This window comes from Megascapheus bottae, chromosome 8 (assembly GCF_031878675.1).
Source record: "Megascapheus bottae isolate mThoBot1 chromosome 8, mThoBot2.hap1, whole genome shotgun sequence".
Classification (NCBI taxonomy): Eukaryota; Metazoa; Chordata; class Mammalia; order Rodentia; family Geomyidae; genus Megascapheus; species Megascapheus bottae.
In genome coordinates this window covers 46752937-46777692 of record NC_143516.1, presented here as the reverse complement: position 1 = coordinate 46777692, position 24756 = coordinate 46752937, and the positions used below count along the sequence as shown (strand labels likewise).

At 35.7% G+C, this 24756-nt stretch overlaps 1 non-coding gene across 1 annotated transcript; it reads right to left on the bottom strand.

The window, feature by feature from the left end:
• Window positions 1-567: 567 nt before the first annotated feature.
• LOC150059900 (U6 spliceosomal RNA) lies at window positions 568-671 on the bottom strand. The gene has a single exon (XR_016536530.1). It is a non-coding gene; the product is annotated as a U6 spliceosomal RNA (small nuclear RNA).
• Between the last annotated feature and the right edge of the window lie 24085 nt (window positions 672-24756).

Sequence of the window (24756 nt, the reverse complement as noted above, 5' to 3'; positions counted from 1 at the left end):
AGCTTTTAATTGATACATTACAAATGACAGATGGAAAACTGCAATATTTTGAAAAGAAAAAAATGCAGTTAAGCACTTAACATAGGGTTTCTATAATAATAATGATACTTAGCATCTATACTGTTTGTATCTCTAAAGTACTTTAAAAACAACTAATTAAGCCCAAACACTCCTGGAAGGCAGATAAGTACCATTTCTACCTTTCTGCAGATGGAGAAAGTAAGGCATAGAGGTTGTGTATCTTTGCCTACGGCTATTGAAAATAAATAGCAAAACTTGGGCTTAGGGTTCAGGGTAGCAATTGTTTTTCTGAATAAAATGTAAGGGGTCTCCCACTATTTCAACTAATGCAGTGATAGTTTAATACCAAGTATTTCTCTTCAGAACATTATCTCATCACCTGATTAACACTGATTTTCTTTCCAGCTTTTTTTTAAGAATGGGAAGTGTTTGTTCTCTTCATATTTTTCAAACGCTTTCAGGAACAATGTACATCAATTGGGAATTGACTGATTTGATTTTAAGTCTGGTAAACATTGACCATACAGCTCTCTGATTGAAGGGCGTAAAAATATGAAACACTTCACAAATTTGCAGGTCATCCTTGCACAGGGGCTGAGCTAATCTCTGTATCATTCCTCTTTTAGTATGTGTGCTGCTGAAGTGAGCACAACACTGATTTTCTTATTAAACAACCTATCCTTGGTTCCTTAATTTGCCTCACTCCTTGCCCCATTGTCTCCATATTTATTCAAATAGAATAGCTTTATTGAGTAACTAGATCCTGGGGCTCTGTAGTCAGTGCATCTTGGAGTTAAGCAATGAAACTTGGGGTTTGCTTCAGATTGAAGTAACTGTGCTTTCTTCCAAAATGATGGCATAACTTCTTGTTTCTGGTACACAATGATATTGGTGATTTTAAAATTCTATACTTTGTAGGTATAAAATAAGATTCTTTTTTATTCTACCATTGAATGCTTTCCATAATTCTCTAGAATCCCCAAATTATTTTTCAAATGGGAGAAAGTTGCCCAAGATAACATTGCTCATGGGAAAGTAATGATCTAGTAATGCATGTTAACTTGGATTTCATCTTTAGAAGTCATCCAGTTCTTACCAAACATTAAGCAGAGTCCAGAGGCACAATTCAAAAAACACAAGAAATACGAAGACGATTTTCCTTTTTTAGAAAATCAGTAAGGCCAGTGATCATGTTGTCATCTTATTTGTCATTACTAACAGAGGGGTTTTCCATTGCTATGACAAATGTCTGAGATGAACCAAAGAATCTGTGATTGGCTGTGTCCATTCCTTTTAGACTTGAGATGAAATAAGAAAAGATGGTAGAGAGGGCCTGGTGAAGAATACTCAGTTCCTTCCATCCAGAAATAAGAAAAGGAAAGATGGGGCCAGTTTCATTTATGAAGACCTCTAATTTGTGAGCAGAGATTGGGTGGATTACACCTTGAGATTAGCCTAAGCAAAAAGTTAGTGAGAAGATCTCAAGCAAGAAATGGCACATTCTTGGGATTCCCCCACTTACTCAAGAGGCCTTAGATAGGAGGATCATGATCTGAGGCAAGCCCGAGTCTAAGAACACAAGACCTTCTCTGAAAATAACTAAAGCAGGAAATGGCTGGAGAAGTAACTCAATTGCCTACTGCTAGTGAGAAGCAAATTTCAATCCCCTATGCTGCAAACAAACAAGTAGAGGGAGTGGCAAAGACAAGATAAATCCTTCGAGTACACCTGAAGTAAACTACTAACTCTAATTAGCCCACCTCCTATATTTCACCTCCACCCAATAATGTCAACAGATTATGCATCCATCAAGGGATTAATACACTAATTAAGTCAAAGCCCTAAAGTTCTAATCATTGAGAAATATATAAATATTATAAATGCCCCAAAACTCTTCTATACCATCTGAATAGACAAGATCTGAACAATGGGCAGTCCATGAGAAGCAAAAACTAAGTTCTACACTCATATTTAACATAAGTACTGAAGAACCTTGCAAAGGACCAGAGCTTATCTTTTCTCTATTTCCATCTTGAAAACAGTACTATTAACTGAACTGTTTGATTTATAGGGCCTATATTTGAAGAATTTGACCCCCAAGCTGTTTCCTATAAATTTGTTTTATGAATATTTCTAACAATAAAAAATTTCCTAAGCTTACAATGTGGTGACAGTTGCTTCATTCTGTGAATGCTTAACAACTGTTAAAATATATCCTTCTCATTTTAAATATTTTGTTGTGTCAATTGTAACTCAATAAAATTGTTTTGGTTTTGTTTTATTCTCAAAAGACAATTTAGGAGACCACAAGCACTTTGCCATTCCTTTTGATGTTGTAACTACTCTAGCTGCTGGGAACAATGCTCTGTTAGTGCAGAATGAATTCTTTTAAAAATTTTTCATTGCAGTTAGTAGAAGGGTTACATTATATTCGCCAGATAGAAGGTGCATTACTTCACACACATTGATACCCCTTCTCATGATTTGTCCCCATTTCCCTCTCCCCACCCCGTCCCTCATCTTGTTTTCTCCTCTTCCCTATCCTATTTCAAATAAACAAATTGTATATACAATATACCAGACATCAAAGTAAGATACTGTAACAATATGAGAATAACCAAGAGACAACAAAAGAGATGAGAAATAACATAGTACATTAAGAACAACAATCACTCATTATATTGCTCTTGTTGCCATATCCTGGAGGTCCTTTCATTTAGCCTCATTCTATATGGCCTTATGTATCTAGGTTTTGATCTATTAGAATGCAATCTTTAAGGAAATTTCTTTTCTTATTTTAGGTTGAAAATGGAGACTCACACTTAGTACCTGATGGTTTTTCACATTGGATAACACTCTGGTAACTGAGTCATGCCTCCACTGTCATCAGAGTATGAAAATAGTTTTTGTATTGAGTCATACAAAGTCGTCATTCAACAAAAAAGTTAATGAATGCAATGTGTCTTGATAATGTCACCTCTTTCAACATTCTTATTCAGATTTCTCAATCCACTCCTCTCACTTTTCTTAATTTTGTAGGATATGTGCTTAATTTTTTTTGCCATTTAACAAAGCAGTTTAAAAAAAAAAAAACAGACAATGTACTTGATCTGGGTCACCCCTTCAGTGTTTTCACTCTACTCCTGAAACCCTTTCAGTATGATCTAAGACTTGAACTTCTTCAATTTCTAGATTTAAAAACTCTATTCACAATTCAATCATCCTTTTTCACTTCAAACTTCACTTTGCCAAAATTGAACAATACAACACCAACATTCCCTCTATAGTCTTCATCTATGACACCAGTTCCTACATTGATGAAATGTTTTGCAGCCAAACCAGAACGTGGAGCTATTCTTCCATAGCACCCAAAAGGAAGAACTATCGGAATGTCTGTCTTCACATAGGCTTTCTCCGTAGGTGGTATTGTATAATCATAAGCACTGTACAGGACCCCTGGGTCCACACGGCGTGGAGCTGCCTGTCGCCATCCCTGACAGGTTGAGTCTGCTTGCAGAGTGGGGGTCGGGGGGTCACTTTTGAGCAGGGCATGCCCAAATGAGGGGAGGAGAGAAAAACCCTCCGTTTCTATACAAATGGGGCGATGTCATTCTTTCTGATGGCCGCATAGAAGTCCATTGTGTATAAGTACCACAGCTTATCCTTTCATTTTCGTCTTGTTCACCTGGTAGGAACACTTGAGTGACCACGGGCGATCCATTCTTTTCCTTTATTCCATCCAGTGGAGCTCTGTTGACAAAATATCTCTGTAATCCCAGAAAAAATGATTCCTGTGTCCACCAAGAATGAAACTATCTCCACATGTAAAGAAAATTAAGGCTTATCAAAAAGTCATATTGAATTCCTTGTCCCCACTACTGAATTAAAAATTTGGATGTTACCACTTTTACATCCACCTATTTGGAGCTCTTATTCTTAATTACTTTGGGTTAACACTAAGCTAATCTTTTAGTCTCAAGAAGACCAAAGTAGACAGAGAGTAGGCTTTCAATCATCTATAACTGCTGCAGAAAAATGGTATAATTGACACATTGAACATGTGCTAAATTGGTAAAAGATGACTTATTTTGATTTGATGATTAGATGGATTAGTATATCTCTGATATTTTTTCTTTGCTTTCTCTTTTTACCTTAAATTTTATTGTTGGGATGTTTAGCGGGGTTACAGTAACATTCATCAGGTAGTGGGTGCATTACTTCTTGAACACTGATACCCCTTCTAATAATTTTGCACTCCTTTCTCTCCTCCTACCCTCTCCCAATCATCTTTTTCTCCCACCTTTCCTTCCCCATTTCAAATAAACAAATAAACATATATTCAATATGTCAGGTAACAAAGTCAGATGCATGAGATTAACCATAAGAGGAAAAAAGAGAAAAGAAATAACTTCACATAGTATATTAAGAACAACATTCACAAAGATAAACCTCTTGTTTCAAAATCCTAGAGTTCATTTCATTTAGTCTCATCCTGTATGACCACATGTACATAGCTTTAGGACTATTATGATCCTCTGTTAGGAGAATCCTAGATGTGTAGTAATTATTACAAATGAGGGAATCCATGGAGCCTGTGTTCCTTTGGGTCTGGCTTATTTTACTTAATATTGTTTTTTTTCAAGCTTTAATATTCCAAAGTGAAGATCAATTTTTTTCAAAATTACATTCTATTGGCCATAATTGTTGAATACAAAACTATTTTCCAGTAATGCAGAGTGTTTTAAATATCATATCTCAGAGTCACACTGCTAGGAATCAGTGCTACAGAGTGAATAAAGTAGACATACTGAAATCAAGATATTAAAAGGGGGACAGGGTGAGGTTAGGGAGGATGATAAAAGAGATTACATTGGTCTAGAGGCACTGTATCCATAGCAACTCCTTTGTGCAAGTATTTAGTGATAAATATAAATTTTTAAAGAAAATTCAGAAACTGTAATAGATAAAGGTGTGTGTGTGTGTGTGTGTGTGTGTGTGTGTGTGTGTGTGTGTGTGTGTGTGTTCAATATTAGGACTGAACCCAGAGCCTTGAGCTCTTACTCGGCTTACCTGCTTATCGCTATCATGCCACAACTTGAGCCATACCTTTACTTCAGCCTTTACTAGTTATTCTGAAGATGGAATCTTGCAGAATTTTCTGGTGTTAAATGGTGAGTTTTCAGGTCTCAAGTAGCAAGAGTTAAAATTGTGAACCTGGGCTGGGAGTTTGGCCTAGAGATAGAGTGCTTGACTAGCACACACAGAGAACTGGGTACAATTCCTCAGTACCACATACATAGGCATAAGCTGAAACTGGTGCTGTAGCTCAAGTGGTAGAGCTCTAACCTTGAGAAAGCCAAAAGACAGTGCCCAGGCCCTGAGTTCAAGCCCAGGACTGGCAAAAAAAAAATTAAAAAATTGTGAGCCATTGGTGGCAGTCTTAGTAATCTAGTTTAAAGTACTATATGCATCTATGCTAATTGCAAAATATGTTAATAATAATGATGAATACATATTTGCACAAGCACTAGGAAAATAAGATATTGGTATATTAATGAAAGCCTATAATTGTGGTGAATGTATGCTATTGGAGAAATGATTAGAAAAATTATGGTAACACACAAATGTTTCAGTTGGTCTTTCTTTTATTCTCAATGAGCTTAAAATACGTTATACTTCTCAATCATTTTTATTTCTGTGATTTTTTTGCCATATTTTTCTATCTTAATATTTTTCTTTTTTTATTTTCCAGTACTGGGTCTTGAGCTCAGGGCCTGAGCACTGTCCTTGGGCTTTCTCGAGGCTAGAGCTCTACCACTTGAGCCACAGAATCACTTCCGACTTTTTTCTATGTATGTGATACCTAGGAATCAAATCCGGGTCTTCATTCATGCTAGGCAAACACTCTACCACTAGGCCAAATTTCTGGCCCCGATATTTCTCTTTTTAACAAGGTATTAAATACTTCAGAAATATTAACAATGTAGTAACAGTATCAACCTTTCCTTATTTTTGCACCAGTGTATCAATTGTCTTTTTTTCTTGCTGGACCTATCTATGACTTGAAACCTGGCTCTGGGCACTGTCCCTGGAGGTTTTTTTGTTTGTTTATTTTTGTTTTCGTCTTTGTTTTTGTCAGTTGTGGGGCTTGGACTTTGGGCCTAGGCACTGTCCCCTAGCTCTTCAGCTCATGGCTACCACCCTACCCATTGAGGTTTTCTAGTGGTTAATTGGAGATAAGAGTCCCTAGTTCTTTACTGCCCAGGCTGGCTTTGAACCATGATGCTCAGATCTCAGCCTCCTAAGTAGCTAGGATTACAGACGTGCACCACCGAGCTTCGCCTGTCTCTTGCTCAAGACTTGCGCTCTCTATCACTTGAATCACAGCACCATTTCTGGCCTTTTCTGATTAGTTCTTTGGAAATTAAAAGTCTCACTGACTTTCCTGCCCGGGCTGGTTTCAAACTGTGATCTTCAGAACTCAGTCTCCTGAGTATCTAGGATTAGAGGTGTGAGTAGCCAAATCCCTGATCTTATTGCATTTTTCAAATGGGCCTTGTGTGTGGATATACATGATACATGTGTACAATATACTCCAATTATACTTTTCTCCTCACCATCCCTTTTCCCCATTCTGCTTCCCAAATAGTCCCCCATTTATACATATGTCTTTCTTTTTTGTTTTTTTTTAGTTGTATTTTATTGTTTGGGTAATGTTCAGAGGGCTTACAGTTACATTATATGTCTATCTTTCTAAACCAAATAGTCAATTGTGTTAAAACATTTGTTTAATGTCCTATATTTTAACACTTTATTTATAATTCTCTTTTTCTCCCTATGAGTTAAGTTCTTTGGTTTGTTCTGTTTTTGGTTATTCGCGGGGCTTGAACACAGGGCCTGAGCCCTCTCCCTGAGCATTTTTGCTTCAGGCTAGTAGTCTATCACTTTAAGCCCAAACTCCACTTTTGGCCCTTTTGGTGATGAATGGGAAATAAGAGTCTCAAGTACTTTCCTATCCAAGCTTACTTTAAACCGAGATCCTCAAATTTCAGCCTCCTGAGTAGCAGGGATTTCAGGTGTGAGCCACTATCGTTTACAGGGTGCTGAAGTGTTCTTTTTGTTTTGTTGCTCTGATTGTAAGTTCATAAATTAGACTCATTTATAGCTTTAGTAGAATAATATACAGCATCTTGTAATATATTAAAGGTATGATTTTTTCTGCTCCCATAATGTTCACAGGTATTTTGTCCTATTTTTTTTCCAGATGAACTTTCAAATTATTTTATCATGATCCTGAATAACATTTTATTAATCCTATAATTAATTTGGAAGATATTTGCATACATACTTTACAAAATCCAGTGCTCTATTATGGAAATAGTTTCTGTTCCTTTTGTATTGAAATTTTTTGTTCATATTACTTATGAAAGTACTTTAATACTCATCATATGGATTATGTGAATTTCTTAATAAGATATTATTATTATGTGAATGGTACCTTTTGTCATTATGTACAATAATTTGTTGCTGCTGCAATGCAGAAAACTATCAACTTTTGCCATTTAATTTACATGCAATCACTCTAATGAATTTTAATATTAAATCTCACAGCTTTATAGATTATTATCTTGAGTTTTCTATTTAGTAATACTGTCAGCAAATAATAATACCAAAATTTTACTTCTCATTTCAGCATTATATTTTATTTCCTGGGCAAGAATGTCAATGTCTACATTAATTAGTAAGGATATTTGCAAGTATTTTTCATTAAATATATATTGAATACTCTTAAATTCACATTAAGATACATTAATTTGCACTTCTTAATTTTGTAGCAATTAATTTTTCAGTTAAGAATAAGTACTGAATGTTGTTGAAGGCATTTTTACAACTAAATAAGAGTTGTTTTGATGCATTCTCTTTATATTTATAATCTATAAATGTGTGTATATTTGTTAATATATTGCCTTGTGAATTGTTTTCACATTCATACAAATTATGCCTTCTACTACAATCCTAGATTTCTTTGCTAAACTTTGGCTTTATGTTTGTAAACTAAAGTACATATACATAAATAAAGCATTAATAACACAAGAAATAAAAGTGCACTACTTAGTGACACATAGTCATAAATACTATTCACAACTATTATTTTCCACTATCTTATCTGAATTCCCATTACACTTTTAAGTATCACGACAGGTCATGATTATTTACCTTATGAAGGACCCAATCTTCATTTTGAATTTTCTGTGCGATTGGTAGTACTATTTGAGTTGTAATTCTTTTCAATCGACTTTAGTAATAGGATGTGATGACATTATGAGATGGCCGATGGTTTCCTCAGAATTCCAGATTAATCCTTCCTTGCCTACATTGGAGAGTAGCAGCTGAATTTTTTTCAGATTTTTTTTGCATTCTTAATTGTGATTAATAGAAGGGTTACATTATATTCACAGAAGGTGCATAACTGCACAAACATTGATACCCTTTCTCATGACATGATCCCAATTTCCCTACCACACTCCCCCCTCTCATCTTGATTTCCCCCCTTCCCTATCCAAATTCAAATAACCAATTAAGCACATATAAAATATATCAGATAACAAGGTGAAATATTGTAACAATATGAAATAACCAAGGGTTGGCAAAGAGATGAGAGATAACATAGTACATTAAAGATATCAATCACTCATTATATGGCTTTTGTTTCCTTATCCTGGAGATCCTTACATTTAGTGTCATACTATTTGGCCTTATGTCTCTAGATTTTGTTCTAGTATAAATCTCTGTTAGGAGAGCCCAAGGTTTCTACTGATTATGACAAATGAGGGAGACTATTGGGCCTATGTTCCTTTGAGTCTGGCTAACTTCACTTAATATGATTTTTTTCTAAGTCTATCCATTTCCTTACAAATGGGGCGATGTCTTCTTTCTGACAGCAGCATTCAATTCCATTGTGTATAAATACCACATCTTTTTGATCCACTCATCAACTGAGGGACATCTGGGTTGGTTCTATATCTTTGCTATGGTAAATAGTGCTGCAATGAATATCATTGTGCTAGTGGATTTAGTATGTTCTTGTTTCTGGATGATTGGGTAAATGCCCAGTAGTGGAATTGCTGGGTCATAGGGGAGCTCTATGTTTAGTCTTTTGAGGAACTGCCATACTGCTTTCCATAGTGGTTGAACAAATTTATACTCCCACCAACAGTGTAGTAGTGATCCCTCCTGGCCACATCCCCTCCAGCATCTGTTGTTATTAGTTTTCTTGATCCTGGCCATTCTAGCTGGAGTGAGGTGGAATCTTAGAGTTGTTTTGATTTGCATTTCTTTTATGACCAGAGATGTCTAGCATTTCTTCATGTGGCTATAAGCCATTTTTGTTTCTTCTTCAGAGAAGATTCTCTTTAAATCATTGGCCCATCTTTTGATGGGATGGTTGGTTCTTTAGAGATTAGTTTTGGAGTGATTCAATTTTTTGAGTTGTTGATATATTTTAGATATGAGGCATTTGTCCGTTGTATGGTTAGTGAAGATCTTCACCCATTCTGTAGGCTTCCTAATTAATTTACTAGCTATGTCCTTTGCCATACAGAAGCTCTGCAGTTTAATGCAGTCCCACTTATCCAGCCTTTCTCTGATTTGTTGTGTTTCTTGGTCCATATTGAGAAAGTTTCAACCTGTGCCAAGGAGGCCTAGTGTTTCTCCTATTCCTTCTTATAAAGTTTTCAGCATGTTGGCTTTTACCTCAAGGTCTTTGGTCCATTTGGAGTTAATCCTTGTGCAGGGTGACAAAGAAGGATCCAACTTTAGTTTTCTGCAGGTGCTTAACCAGTTCTGCCAGCACCATTTGTTGAAGAGGCTGTCTTTCTTCCATTCTATTTTTTTGGCTCCCTTATTAAAGATTAGGTGACCATAGGTCTGTGGTTTAATATCTGGGTCCTCAGTTCTATTCCATTGGTCTTCAGGCCTGTTCTTGTGCCAATTCCACAATAGTTCTGTAATAGAGTCTAAAGTTTGGTATTGAAATTCCTCCTGCGAGCAGCTGAATTTTCCTTCAATAGTCACCATCAGTCATGCAAACCAGCATAACAACTATCTTCTTTTCCCATTAGCTTATGTCCAAAGTGACCAGACATCTTTCCTACCTTCAGGTCAATGGCATATTTGTTTTGTGGAAGCACTTTTCTTTTTGAACTAAGATTCTAGGGCAACCAAATATAAGCTGAAAGATATAGGCAGCAAACCATTTGCTAGTAAGTATCACTGAAGGTCAAAATGGTGTCATTACCAAACTCATAAATTCTGGCTGTTTAAAGAGCTAGCAACAAATATTCGATACTGATTCAGAGACTATATGGACTTCCAAAAAACCTGTCCTATCATGGTACTGGGAGTATCATAGAGACTGTGAATAACCACCCTATCTTCCCCCAAATCAGCACCGCACTGGGAAACATTATACCAGTGAATCCCATGAAAATGAGTCCAAGGAAATAAGTTCCTTGAGTATAAGAATATTGAATGGAACAATGTGATGTTTAATAAGACATTTTGTAGATGATAGCTATGACAGAAGCAATGTATACGGGAAAGGAAATTTATAGCAAAGGACTGAAAATGTCTTCATCAGCCAAACGTTGTACTACTCTCTATGGAAGCCCTAGACCTGAGTCTATTAATTGGTTTATAAGAAAAAGAAGGTGATGGAAGTACATGTCATGAAAGTGATCTTATCATGGTTTTTCTCAGGCACTCCAAGGTTAATTCCTTGAGATATGGTTAATAAGGACAGTGTCACTGTGATTGAGAAGTAGCTGGTGTTAAAGAGGCCACTTCTGTTAGAGATGGAAGAGCAACTTCCACAAGCAAAGAAGACTCAGACATTCACAGTTAAACTACACTCCTATTTTTATTCCCATCCATGTCTTCACTTTAACATTAAGTACACTTTGGCATCAGATGTAGAGTTTGGGATTATATGAAACCAAACTAGGATAAAATTCTGAGACTGCTTTTTGGAAATGTTTGTTCTGAACCAGTGAAAGAAATGGGAGCATCTTCAGAGCACATAAAGAAACCTCCAGGTCATATGTGTAGCACTGGAGCTGCTGTCTTTCCTCTGCCCTTTGTCTTGTGACATTAGTAGCAACTAGCCAGCATCACATCTGTTACTATGTTAGTTTGTTCCTGTTGCTATTATAAAATGTCACAAACTAATTACAAGCTACAGAAATATACTTTGCACAGCTTTGAAAGCTACTAAGTCTGAAATGAAGCTCCAGGCATAATAGATGTACGATGAAGGTTTACTATCTTGCTCTTAGTATGCTACCTCCTCACTGTACCCTGACATAGTTGAAGGCATAAGACTGATCTCTGAGGTCTCTTTTATAAGGGCACGGGCTTTGCCCTCATGCCCCAATTAATTCTCTTAGTATGTGCATGTATAAAAACACACACATATATACCTATATGTGTATATACATACTTATACACACATATATATATGTTTATTTATGGGTTTATGTTCATATATAATTATAGATTTATATATATTGATGTGGTACTTTCTGAGGGGCATGCTGAATAAAGAAAATGAAGTTCAATCAACAATAAGAGGAAATGTTTCAATCAAGACCCAGGAAACTGGAACAAAATGGAACATTGTATCAAGCTGCTGTTATAGAAATATGGTATGTTTTTATAGGATGCTTTTTTAAATTAGTATGGTACATTTTTTCCATATATTTTAATTGTAATTAATAGAAAGGTTATATTATATTCACCAGATAGAAGGTGCAATATTTCACATACATTGATACCCTAGGATGGTATCTTTTTAAGTAATGACAAAAATAGCATCATAAGTAAAAAAGCATAGCCATGTATTGTCATATATTCTGTGCTATGCTTTCATGTACATGCTATGCTTTCATGCAGTAGATTTTTACATCAGCATCATCAAAAAACACAAGGCACTGTGCTTTGTTACAATGATAAGGATTTTCAGCTCTATTATAATCTTACAGGACATCACATACACTGTCAATCAAAATGGTGATAATCAGCACATGCTTAAACATATATATGGTATGTGTGTATGAGTACACATCACATACATACATAGAAATATATATTTTCTTAAAAAATAAATTTAATTATGTGCTAGTAGCAACTCATACCTGTGATCCTAGCTACTCAGAAGGCTGTGTGTGAGGATTGTGGTTTGAAGTTGTCCTACGCAGGAAAGTCCATGAAACTCTTATCTCAATTAATTGCCAAAAGGCCAAAAGTGGAGCTATGGCTCAAGTGGAAGAGAACTAGAACACCAGCCTTAATCAAAAGAGCTAAAAGATAGCACTCAGAACCTGAGTTCAAGGCACAGTACAGGCAAAGACAAAACAAAAAAAATCAAAACAAAACAATAACAAAAAACACCAGAATAAAAATAATCAAATATTTGATTACTTTAAATTTAGTCAAATAAGACACATTCAGAAGACATCTTTCTATGGGAAAATATAGTGTAAATTAAATTCAGTTCAATTGCTGTGTACAGTTCAAATAAAATAAAACAATAGTATATATAATATTAAAATTCACTTCATTTCTGCATTCAAATTCCTTGACATTAAAGTTTAATTTCAGAGCCAGGTGAGGTGGCTCATGACTGTGATCCTACCTATTCAGGAGGCTGAGATCTGAGAATCACAGTTCAAAGTCATCCCGGTACTAAAGACCTTGAGACTCTTGTCCCCAATTAACCACTAGAAAATGGGAAGTGGGGCTGACTTCCCCTATGGCTCAAGGGGTAGGACCTTGAGCTGAAGAGCTCAGAGACAACACCCAGGCCCACAGTTCAAGCCCCACAACTGACTAAAACAGTAACCAAATAAAAAATTATAATTTTAGATTCTAGAAAGGGTAACATTCTCAAAGTAGCTGATAATCACAGTATTAAATGGTTCCAAGGGAAATTCAGAAGTCATTTCAGACTACCCTTAAAAACTCCAGGCAAAGGTCATAAATAAGTTAAATAAGGCTGGGAGTTTGGCCTAGTGGTAGAGTGCTTGCCTAGCATGCACAAAGACCCGGGTTCAATTCCTCAGTACCACATAGATAGAAAAAAGCCAGAAGTGTTGCTGAGGCTCAAGTGGTAGAGCTCTAGCCTTGAGAAAGTCCAAGGACAGTGCTCAGACCCTGAGCTCAAGCCCAGGACAGGCAAAAAAAAAAAAGTTAAATAAAAAGCTCATAGAGTATAAGCTTTCAGTAGCCATACAATAGACAAAGGCTTCATATCTAAAATACACCTACAACTCAGAAAATTGAATCCCTCAAAAACAAATCCACAAAAAAAAACCAACACCATTAAAAGGTGGGCATGGCTCTATCTTGGCTAACTTACAGGATGAGCTCTTCTTTATGTTGTTCATTCCCAAATCTGACCAACAATCTCCAGAGAGCATTTTAACATTCCACAGAGATATCTTTTCTACCTTGCTGCCTTAATCCTTATCAAGCTTCAGTGTCAACTGCTCTGTCTTATTCTGCTCTGCCCAAGGGCGAATAGTTTTGCTGTCATTTCAAGAGGACTTCATGAGTATGTCTGAAAGAAATAGTCATTCTTAGGTAGACCTCTTCTTAGGGGAGTCCCACCTGTTGGTCTGAATAGCCCTGTGTTCAAGAATGTCTGCGCCAAGCTGGACGTCCATGGCATACCCTGGGAATATATGAGCTACTTGGGAGATCAGGAAGATCTCCTCAAATTTGAGCCATCCCATATATGAAGTTTGTGAGGTACTCCTCCCCTTCACAGACACACTCCTCATCCCTGCTATGTGGGAGGCTGACATGAGAGGGTCATCTTTCCAGCCTAGGCAAATAAAAATTTACAAGACTCCATTCAACAGAGGAAGCTGGAGGGAGGAGTTCATACCTGTCACTCCACCTCTCATGGGGAATGCATTTCAAGCGGTCCCAAGCCAAAGAAAGGAGACCTATCTCAAAAAACACGAGTGTTGAATCGCATCTTCTTTGTGCAACTGCTTAAAGATAATAAACATATAATTTAAAACACAATAAATAAATAAACAAATAAATAAAAGTGGGCATGGCCGGGAGTTTAGCCTACTGGTAAAGTGCTTGCCTAGCATGCACGAAGACCTAAGTTTGATTCCTCAGTACCATATACACAGAAAAAGGCCAGGAGTGGTGCTGAGGCTCAAGTGGAGAGCTCTAGCCTTGAGAAAGTCCAAGGACAGTGCTCAGGCCCTGAGTTCAAGCCCAGGACTGGCAAACAAAGAAAAGGTGGGCACCCTAATGGAATGGGCTACCATCTCATTAAAAGGTGGGCTAAAGACTTAAAGAGAGACTTCTCTGAAGAGAAAATAAAATGGCCTATACATACATGAAGAAATGCTCGACACCTCTGGCCATAAAAGAAATGCAAATCAAAACAACTCTGAGACTCCACCTCACTCCAGTTAGAATGGCCAGGATCAAGAAATCTACTAACAACAGATGTTGGAAGGGATGTGGCCAGAAAAAAATGCTACTACACTGTTGGTGGGAGTGTAAACTTATTCAACCACTATGGAAAACAGTATGGCAGTTCCTCAAAAGACTAAATAAACATAGAGCTTCTCTATGACCCAGCAATCCAACTCCTGAGCATTTACCCAAATGTCCAGAAACAAAGACATACTAAAGCTACTAGCACAACAATGTGCAATGCAGTACTATTTACCACAGTAAAGATATGGCACCAACCCAGATGCCCCTCAGTAGATGAATTGAGCAAGAAGATATGGTACTTATGCACAATGGAATTCTATTCTACCATCAGAAAGAATGACATTTCCCCATTCTTAAGGAAATGGAAAGACAGAATAAATCATATTAAGTGAAGTAAGACAGACCCAAAGAAACATATGCTCCATGATTTCCCTCATTTGTAATAATTAGTGCACTTCTAGATTCTCCTAGCAGAGAATTACATAGCTCAAAAGCTATGTTTATATGACCATATAGGATGAGGCTAAGAGAAATCAACTCCAGGATATGAAACAAGAGGTTCATCTTTGTGATTTTTTTGTTCTTAATGTACTATGTGAAGTTACTTTTTATCTTTTTTCCCCTTATAGTTTATCTCCTGTTGCTATGGTATCTGTCTTTGGTATATATGTTTATTTGTTTATTTGAAATAGGGAAGAGAAGGGGTAAATTGAGATAATATGGAGGGTATTTGGGGAGGGAGAGTGGGGGGCAAACATGGGAAAGAGTATCAATGTTCAAGAAGTATTATACCCACTATCTGATGAAAGTAACTGTCATCCCTGTATACATTACCCAGACAATAAAATAAAATACTCCAAGCAAATGAAAATGTATACAACTCTTGACCATCGTATAATTTCTACCCAACAGAAATATGAGATTGAGACTTCCATCAGACAATAGGGATTCACTTTTATGAGGTTTCCTGACTGCCTATAAATTTCCCAGGCTGGGAGTTGGCCTTTTCAAGAAACTTTCCTATAGGCCACTCGGTATTCCATTGCTACTTAACTACATCAGCTCTGAAGGGTGTAGAATTTGCAATGGGGGTCTATTCCATTCTGTGCGAGTTCTACACAATACATGCTCATCCATTCCTGTCCACTTGGGAACACTGGCATGGAATTTTTCTCTACATGGAAAAGAGAATAGCAAAAGATTAAGGATCCTCGGGAGCAATGGTTTACCCAGGATGAAGAGAGCTGTCCGAGGTAAAATATTTTTATTTTATAAACGATACTAAATATAGTTGATGCTTGAAGATTTGCTACTCAGATGCAGCAAGTGCTTTATTTTTCTTCCAGTTTAATTAGCTTAGAGTGATAAGAAGGAATCCCAAAAAGACGGCTGTGAAGATTTGTTATTTTAATTAGCCAAGTATATAAAGAGGGAAAACATCACCTAACATGAAGAAAGTGAAGGCAACACATGGGGTATCAAGAAAAGACCATCACACCAGCAACACTAGCTAAATTAAGAGTTTTATTGGCTAATGCAGACTCATAAAACACCCAAAATGTTCTCTGCCTTTGTCATAGAGAGAAAAATACTGTGTAGGTCTCAGATACTGATATCCTAGCAAAGCAAAGTACTAGGCTGACCCTTTCCTAGAGCTACATGCGTAATTTCGAATGTTAAGGACAAAAATACCATGACAACTGCTCGACATGTGTACATTGTTATGCCAGTTTATAAATGACATAGAACATAAATATCATTTAAATGAGAGTGGAATGGGAATCATGTATATTTTTGCATGATCAAACCAAAGCATTTAGAAAGAACGTGGAGTTTCCTATTGCTAGAATGTCAAATAGTTCACATGATGCAGACTGAGATATTATGTGCATAACTTTAGATTGATTATCATAGGTATGTTTTGCATATTTGGCCTCGTTTTCCTTTGGCTCAAATGTTTTAAGTGCTTTGCGTGCATGGCTTCTGCATTAAAAGCTCACTGTATCTCTTTTGTGATCTGCTATCAGTATTTAGCAACTGGAATTCAGTCAAACTTTTATATAAAATGGAGGCAAGAAGTGGGACTCATCAATATCTTTTAACTGTTAACCCAACCCTCAGGTAGTCTGCATAAGTATCTACTCTGCATTTCTGCAGATCGCTGTTTTCCTACCTTCACTCCCTAATTACACCTTCTGGGAGACAGGAATTTGTACCATTTTGCCCTTGATTTGCATCATCACAGTAAGTGTAGCCTTCATGTCCCTTTGCCTGCTAAGTTGCAGGGTTTTGGGTTTCTGCACACTGATTATTCAGCCAGGCTTGCCTCTCCTTGGACGGCTCCAAGGACGTTGCAGTTCTTCCTTCAGGCTTGCAGCACACACTTGAAAAGAACCGTCTTGCCTTCTCCCAGGCTCAAGCAGTGGTGCATGACATCCTCTCAGCCGACTTGCACTTTTCTAAAGGCTGGAATGTGCCAACCTAATAGCTAAATGGGTAGACTTCTTGTTGGCCACCAACTGTATTCTTGCATTCTCTTGACAATTAACTCTTAAGACATATGCCTTACAGCTTACCTGTAAGTCTGGCTTTCAGAACAAAGTCATTATTTTCTCATTTGGCAGAAGAGAGCCTCAGTATCTGTCCAGAGGCTTTCTCTTCATATAAACAGGGAGGACACTTAATCAACTCCCTGTATAAATTGTTGCATTGATCTTAAAAATAAAGACATTTAATTTAGAATATTTTTTCTGACTAATAAATTCCTGTATGGAAGTTAGAGCAGATAGCCTGGAAGACTGAAAAAGAACAGCATTTCTAAAGAAATCAGGTTAGTATGGTACAAAATGAAGTCTTCAGAGACTATCAATTATCTGAAATTTTACTTAATATAATAGGTTAAACTAGATGACTTAACTAAAACATTTAGATTACTATGTATATGTTTTCTTACATGAGCTCTTTATAGAACTCAAAGCAAAACATTCATAAAGCTACACAGAAAGGTGTAATTCCTAATGGAATTTGACTGAATAGAATATTCTTATAATTTGTTTTATATGTTATTTTTAAGTTGGAAAGTTTTCAAACCCAATTTCTACTTTACCAAAATAATCTCATCTGTATTACTGATTGCAATTTAGGAGACTATTCCTGTTTGTAATACTTTCAACTAATGATATATTTTTACTTAAATATTGCCTCCTTTTTGATCAGAATTGATCAAATAGAAGTGAACTATAAAATTAGGTTTTTATGAGTCATGTATTGAATCATTTCTAATATATACTAATTTAACATGTTTGCAAGACAAATATATAGATTAAATTTGCTAATCTAATGTGTTGCAATGACATAACCATAATGTGACAAACAAGCAAATTTTCTGGTATAGTTGGGGTATTTACATTACCTCAAAATTTGCAGGCTGAAATCCCAACCCAGGGGTCTTGGAAAAGTGAGAGTGGAGACCTCATTAAGGGGATTCATGCTCTTACAGAGAAGCACAAAATAGCATTTTTCTCTTCCCTTATTCAAGGACAACCAAGAAGGCATTATTTGTGAACCCAGAAGTCAGCTGTCATCAGACAGTAATGTCTAATCTTGGACTTAAGCCAGAAAAATGGAAAGAAATAAATTTCTCTCAGAGAGAAATAAATGTTTTTGCCCCCGTCCCCTCTGTTATATTTTTTTTAAGTTTCACAGCATATTTTCTACCCAAACAGACTCTGGTGTAGTCATTTTGTGTCATGATTCTTTAAATTTTCACTGAGATTAAACAAACAGCAAAAACAGCAGAGAAGAAAATAATTGCCTAAAGCTAAGAAAACCTTAGTCCATTTCAGGTGTTTGAAGACAGTGAGTGAGGTTCACTAACTGTGGGCTGTATTACCATCTTTCTTTAAATCTTTATATCTGGACTTCAGATATACTCTAGTTTTCATCAACATTTTGAATTATTTGCCACATCTTTAAATCTGGTAAGCTGAGTTATAATTTTAAATATTTTAAATGTTTACAACAACTCCAATTAGATTATAAACTCCTGAAATGCAGGAATTTGTATAGATAAAGGTATTTTATTTGCCTTCAAATGGTGAATTTCAGCATATGTTATCATTATACCTTATCTACCCCCCAAAAAATCACTCCCCTATGCAATCAGTCTTGGAGTTGATTTGATTTTGTCTCAAAGATTCAGAATAAGACAATAGAAAGTCCTTAGTTCCCAAATTAAGTAAGGCTTATTTCAGATTTAAAAAAACAAAAACATTTTAGGTAACTCTGCATTGCTACAGTTCTTCATGGAAGTAAAAAAAAATAGCACATACATAACTACGTACGTCTTCATAATGAGATGAAATTAAATTAAATGTTACAGAGACCTAAAAAAATGAGGTTTGAGGATTCATTCAGATGAAAGCATGCTCATGATATATTGCTACATTAAAACAATAACCATGTTTTATAATGTATTATAGGATCACATTTTTTAAAATACTCACTGTACAAGTATTGCTATGGGAACAACAAGGACACCTGATTACTAAGCATCCATTTTATTGTGGCTATTGCTTTGGATTGGTGGTTGGTGGTTGGTTAAGTCGTCCTAGACAAAGAAGAATGAAAGCAAACTATAATTAATGGGTAAGAGTCAACTTAAGAAATTGAGGTAATGAAGGGAACAGTCTTCCAAGAAGAAAGAAACAAAGTCAGGTTGAGTATTTAAAGAATAAAAAGAAGTAAAATGCAGACTATACAGCAGAGTAGACATTATTTGAGATGAGCCTGAAGGTATGGAAAATGGGCTGTGGAATGTGTTAGAAATTTTATCAATTTGGCTCTCATTTTTAAGAGCCTGTATAGGATTTTTAACAGGAAAAGTGACATAGAGGCATAAGTCTCAGTAAGATATTACTGTGTCTGCTGCTTAGGCAATAAGATAGAGAAAAACAAGAGTGGGAAAATATGATATATTTTAAAATATGTGTTATAATCTAAGCAAGTGATAATCTGGCTAAATTTAAAGTATCACTGCTGATATTGGAGAAAATTGTTTTAATTCATCAACTGTAAAGAGAATAAAGTTACAAGTCATTTGCTGAGATAAGGAATCCATAAAAGAAGTTTTCAGGAGGAACTCAGGGATTTGGGAGGGGTATCAATCTAAATATAAACATTGGACCTTATTGCCATGGTAATTGTGGTAGAAACCTGAGCTATCACAGGGGACTATATACTATTAATGGGGGAGACTGTATATTAGTATAGTACGAACCTGAGTGGAATACCAGAAGGAAAAAAAATCTTTGTGAATGAGAGAAAACCAAGGAATTATTAAAAGAGAATTAGAAGGGAATAAAAACATAGAGGGCACATCATCAAAGCAAATTGATACTTCAGTAAATTTTGTTTTCATTGGTATTGAGGCATGAACTCTGAGGCCACACATTCTTACTCAGCTTTTTCTCTCATGGCTAGCTTTCCTCCACTTGGACCATATTTCCATTTCTAGCTTTCTGTTGGTCAACTATAGAAAAGAAAAGTAAACATTTGTCTGCCCAAACTGGCTCTGCACTGAAATTCTCAAATCTCAGCCTCCTGAGTAGCTAGGATTACAGGCGTAAGCCACTAGTGCCCACTCACTTTTGAAAGCTCTTGAAATTAATCCTATTCAAACATGAAAGAAGAGTGCTTATCAAGACAAATAGTTTTCAATTTGTAGGAAAACTTCAAGGGAAATTTAATGACTATTTTTCTGTAATGTCATAGAAGAGATTCCTAACTTGAACAATTGTTTAGGATTATTTATTTCAAAGAGATGTTTTCCTTCTATGGTTTTTATTGAAACCCTATAATACTAAATCATGATATAGAAATTATAGGACATATAAATTCGTATTATTCCCTTTCTGATTAACTCTCTAAAGTAAATAAAGATCAGAACCCACGAAATGGTCCGTCCAAATCTTTCCCCTTTGGAACCCGATATATTCCCATCATTTATATCAGATGAACTTCAAAACCTATTTACAGACAGTTTCTGTTTCTGGTATTAGTCTTCAATTATTTTTAGTTGCTCTCTCTAAATAGCCCTTGCTCTCACTTTCCATGATTCTGTCTTTTTATCAGTAATCTGGATGTTAATATTTATTTTCCTGCTTTATGAATGCCAGGCATATTTTCCTAGTTTAATTTTGGTACTACTTCTCAAGCATGGTCTTCTTAGTTTCCCTCTCTTATTTATTAATAAAATTTCAACTACTGTAACTACTAAACTAAAATATCAGATGCTTGACTCAAAGTAAGGTTACTGCTTGCTGACTTCCTAGTGGTAGGTAGACTTTCCTGGTTGATGGGTGGTTCGCCTCACCATAGTGATAGAGTCAGGCCATTTCCACTCTGTTTCCTAGGACTCAGTTTACCTAACTTACTGTCAGGAGGAAAAAGGTAACAGCTACTACATTGTGGAAGAAGAAATATTGGATTGTAGTACATAGACAAATTGCTTTGGGGCAGACAAATTCTAGAAGGGCATATAAACCTATCTGTACATTAATTGTTTCCATCTGCTGTTTAGAATCTCCTAAATTGTTCATTCTCTATGATACCCAATCTGTTGTAATTGTGAGCAAAAAAAGGGCTCTGTCTTCATCATGCAATGAAGCTCAGATGGTAGTGGCTAGAAAATAAGGCCAACAAGCCTTAGAAAAGTTCACTTTAGTATAAGACAGGTAGAATTCTATTTGTATCTGTGATAGCAGTTTACCTCATCCAGTAATAATTTCTGTGCTAGCTGCAAGCAGCACATAAACTACTAAGTGTCAATACTCAACACAACAATATTTATTCTTAGCTATGTTAATAGCAATGCAGTACTTCTGGTCAATGGATAGCTTTCCTTCTCATGTTGTCTGAAGAAAATACTGCTAACCATCTTTTAGCACAAATTTTTATGGTGTTTTGAGTCCACTGCACTCAAGCAGTGGCAAAAGCATGACAAGAGATCATCTATTTGGTTCAAAAGAGACCTGTATCATTTTTGATCATCTTTAATTGCTGAACACTACTTATGCTGGTATTAAACAGAAACGAAAGGAGTGCCCTGAAATGTAATCAGAGATTATGTAGTTGGTTTCCAATTATAACTAAATGCCACAGGACTCCAAACCATGATATACATAAGACATACCTGTACTTCCAATTTCATGGTAAGAGACTCACATACAATTCCACATACAACTTGATCAAACTGGATCTAAATTTCCCTCTGCTCACTGGACATGACAACCTAGAACTTAGTACAGACAATCAGTGGATACAGCTGGGATTAATCTACAGAAGGAATGGAAATAGCTAAGCAAACACATTATTCAAAGTTGTGTGAATGAAAATTGCTGTGCATACTTGTTCTAAACCTTGAAGCAGAATATTATACAAAGAAGTGAATTTCCATATGTGGGAACTGTAAAATTGCTATTTGCAAGTCATGTTCATTTGTATACCAGAAACCTGCCAGCAATGCACCCAAAATTCATTTGTAGCTGCTATTTATAGCAATATCAACATTCAAGATTTTCTGTAAAAATAGCATAGTAGAGCTACTGGCATAATAGTAGCCAACATACTTATTCATTCATATATGATAGTTTATTTCCTTTTTTGTAGAAAAACACATTAGGACTTACATTTAACTTCAGGTACAAGAGAACTCAGGAGGCATTTAACAAATAGGTGAGGTCAAATAGATGAATGAAAATTTTTAATCAGATTTCAAATGTTTTTAATGTTTCAAATGTTTATATATTTGGCGTTATATCAACCAAATGACTGGCATGTTTAGAAACCAGATTCAGCTTATACTATAGCCATTATTATAACCATGACCATAACTATATTTAGCAATGTACAGCCCAAAGGACTGGTCTACCTCATTTAACCTGGGAAAATCATGCCTTCAGAACTTGGAAAACCATTGCTAAAATATTCTGGTGAAGTGGTAAAGGATTGTTTAACTACACAACTTTTAAAAATAAATTCTGGATGATTCATTTTCTTCTTCAGATATTTTTTTGCCTGAGCAAACAATAATTTTATAATTGTTGAGACTTGTGATTTCAGCTCCAACACATAAATAACTTGGAAGTTGTCATTCTTCTCCTAAAACAGCACCACAAATCTAGACAGTGTGAAAATAAATAACTTTAATTGAACCCATCAGAGATCTAAAATGTCAGGGCAAATTGCCACCTCAGCTCATACATCCAGGAAAGACACACGACTGAGATAATTTTCTATCAAAATAAAGGGGGGAGGCCCACTGAACTCCCTACTAATTAAGCAGTAATTTTACAGATTGCAAAGTATGGTCTACGGTGAGAGGAAGAGATAACTCTGTCTACTCCCTGATTCATTAAGGCAGGGCTTGGGTAGGTAGAATATAGTAAATGGAAGTTGGGAACACTGTAGCCTGAGAAGAGTAAAGAAGAAAAAGATAAACACCATACCATGGAAAATGTGTGAAAGCCTTTATGTAGGTCATAGCTCCACAACACAGATCCCACACAAAGGCTCAGAATTACGCAGATATTATAATGTTCAACCCTCCTACTCATATCCACACCTACTATTCTCCATTTTCCATAGATGGAAAGTGTTGCAGGATATACTATCTCTCCTAGAATGGCTTTAGGAAATACCAAAACCAAAAGAGAAGGAAAAAATCTAGAGGAATTTAAAATCTCTGCATTTACAGCTATAATAATAAATTCATCTCAAGTTCAAATCACTCTTTAATTAAGTTCTTATCACACAATATAACACATCTAACAACAGCAACAACTGATAAGCTATGCTCAAAGGCATGAAGAAATCAACAGAACGTGATGAGACAAAATAAGTATCATATCCTGATTAAAATCTGATATAAATACTGGGACTATCAGATAGATAATTTAGAATATTAGGTTTAATATGTGAAAGACTTTAATGGAAAAATGTTAACAAGATTCAGCAACTGATGAATAATACAGGTAGAGAGAAAAACAAGTCAAATATACCTCTATATAAACATCACACAGCTAAGTATATGTAGAGAATCAACTGATTTAAAGATCACTAAAAACTTCTCAAATTGGAGAGGCAAGCAAAATCAAATATAGAACAAATAGCTACTTAATGTTACAAAACACAAGGCATCCATATGTGAAACACTGCACAGAAAGGACTACATTATCTTAAGTAGTAATACCTGAGAAAGTTTTGAAATCAGAGGCAGAAACCAAGATCTAAGAAGTAGGATATCCATTAAATATTTTCCTTTCTTCAGGCATGAGTCCTGGCTCCTCTAAAACAAAGGATAAAGGCTATCATCTACATAAGGTGCTTCATGAAGCATAATTTGGTAATTAAGATAATAAACAGTGAATAATTTATCCTGGTGCATGATTTTTTAAGCTATTGTTGAATTTGGTTTACAAACTAATTGAGAATTTTTAAATTTGTCATCAGATAAAGGAATCCACAGTGTTAGGTGTCCTTTCTCTATGCAGTTTTAGTATTGAGGTTATCTGGTTTCATAAAATGAGGTGGAGGTGTTGTATTTCTCACTTTTTGTATTTTTAGAATAGTTGTGGGAGCATTCTTGTCTGTTTTCTTTTAAAGATATACTATATTAATTTTTCAAAAATGTTTTCCTTGTGAGAGATATTTTATTGCTGCTATGATCTCATTGTTGATCTGTTCAAACTGTTTATATTCTCGGGATGAGTGTAGGATCTTGAAATCATCCATTGTTATCATATCCGTACCTATCTATTTTTCCTTCTGGTAGTGTTTGTTTTAAACAATTAGGCATACTAACATATGGTACACACATATTACAATCAGTATATCTTCTCAGTAGATTGTCCTCTCATTAATGTGTAGTGATATAATTTATATCTGATAATTTATTTTGGAATAAAGTCTCTTTGACAGAGAAGAATATAGCTATGTATACTTGTACTTGGAAACCACTTTCTTGGACTAGCATTTTCTATTTTTTCACTTTGTGCATGGTTACCAGTGAGATGAATTTCTTGCAGACAGAAAACAATTGGATCTTGTGTTTTAGTATATTCAGTCGGCATTTCTTTATATTAGAGAATTAATATGACTTACATTCAGTTATTAGTAAAAAAAAATCTACTGATTAGGCCCTTATTTATATTA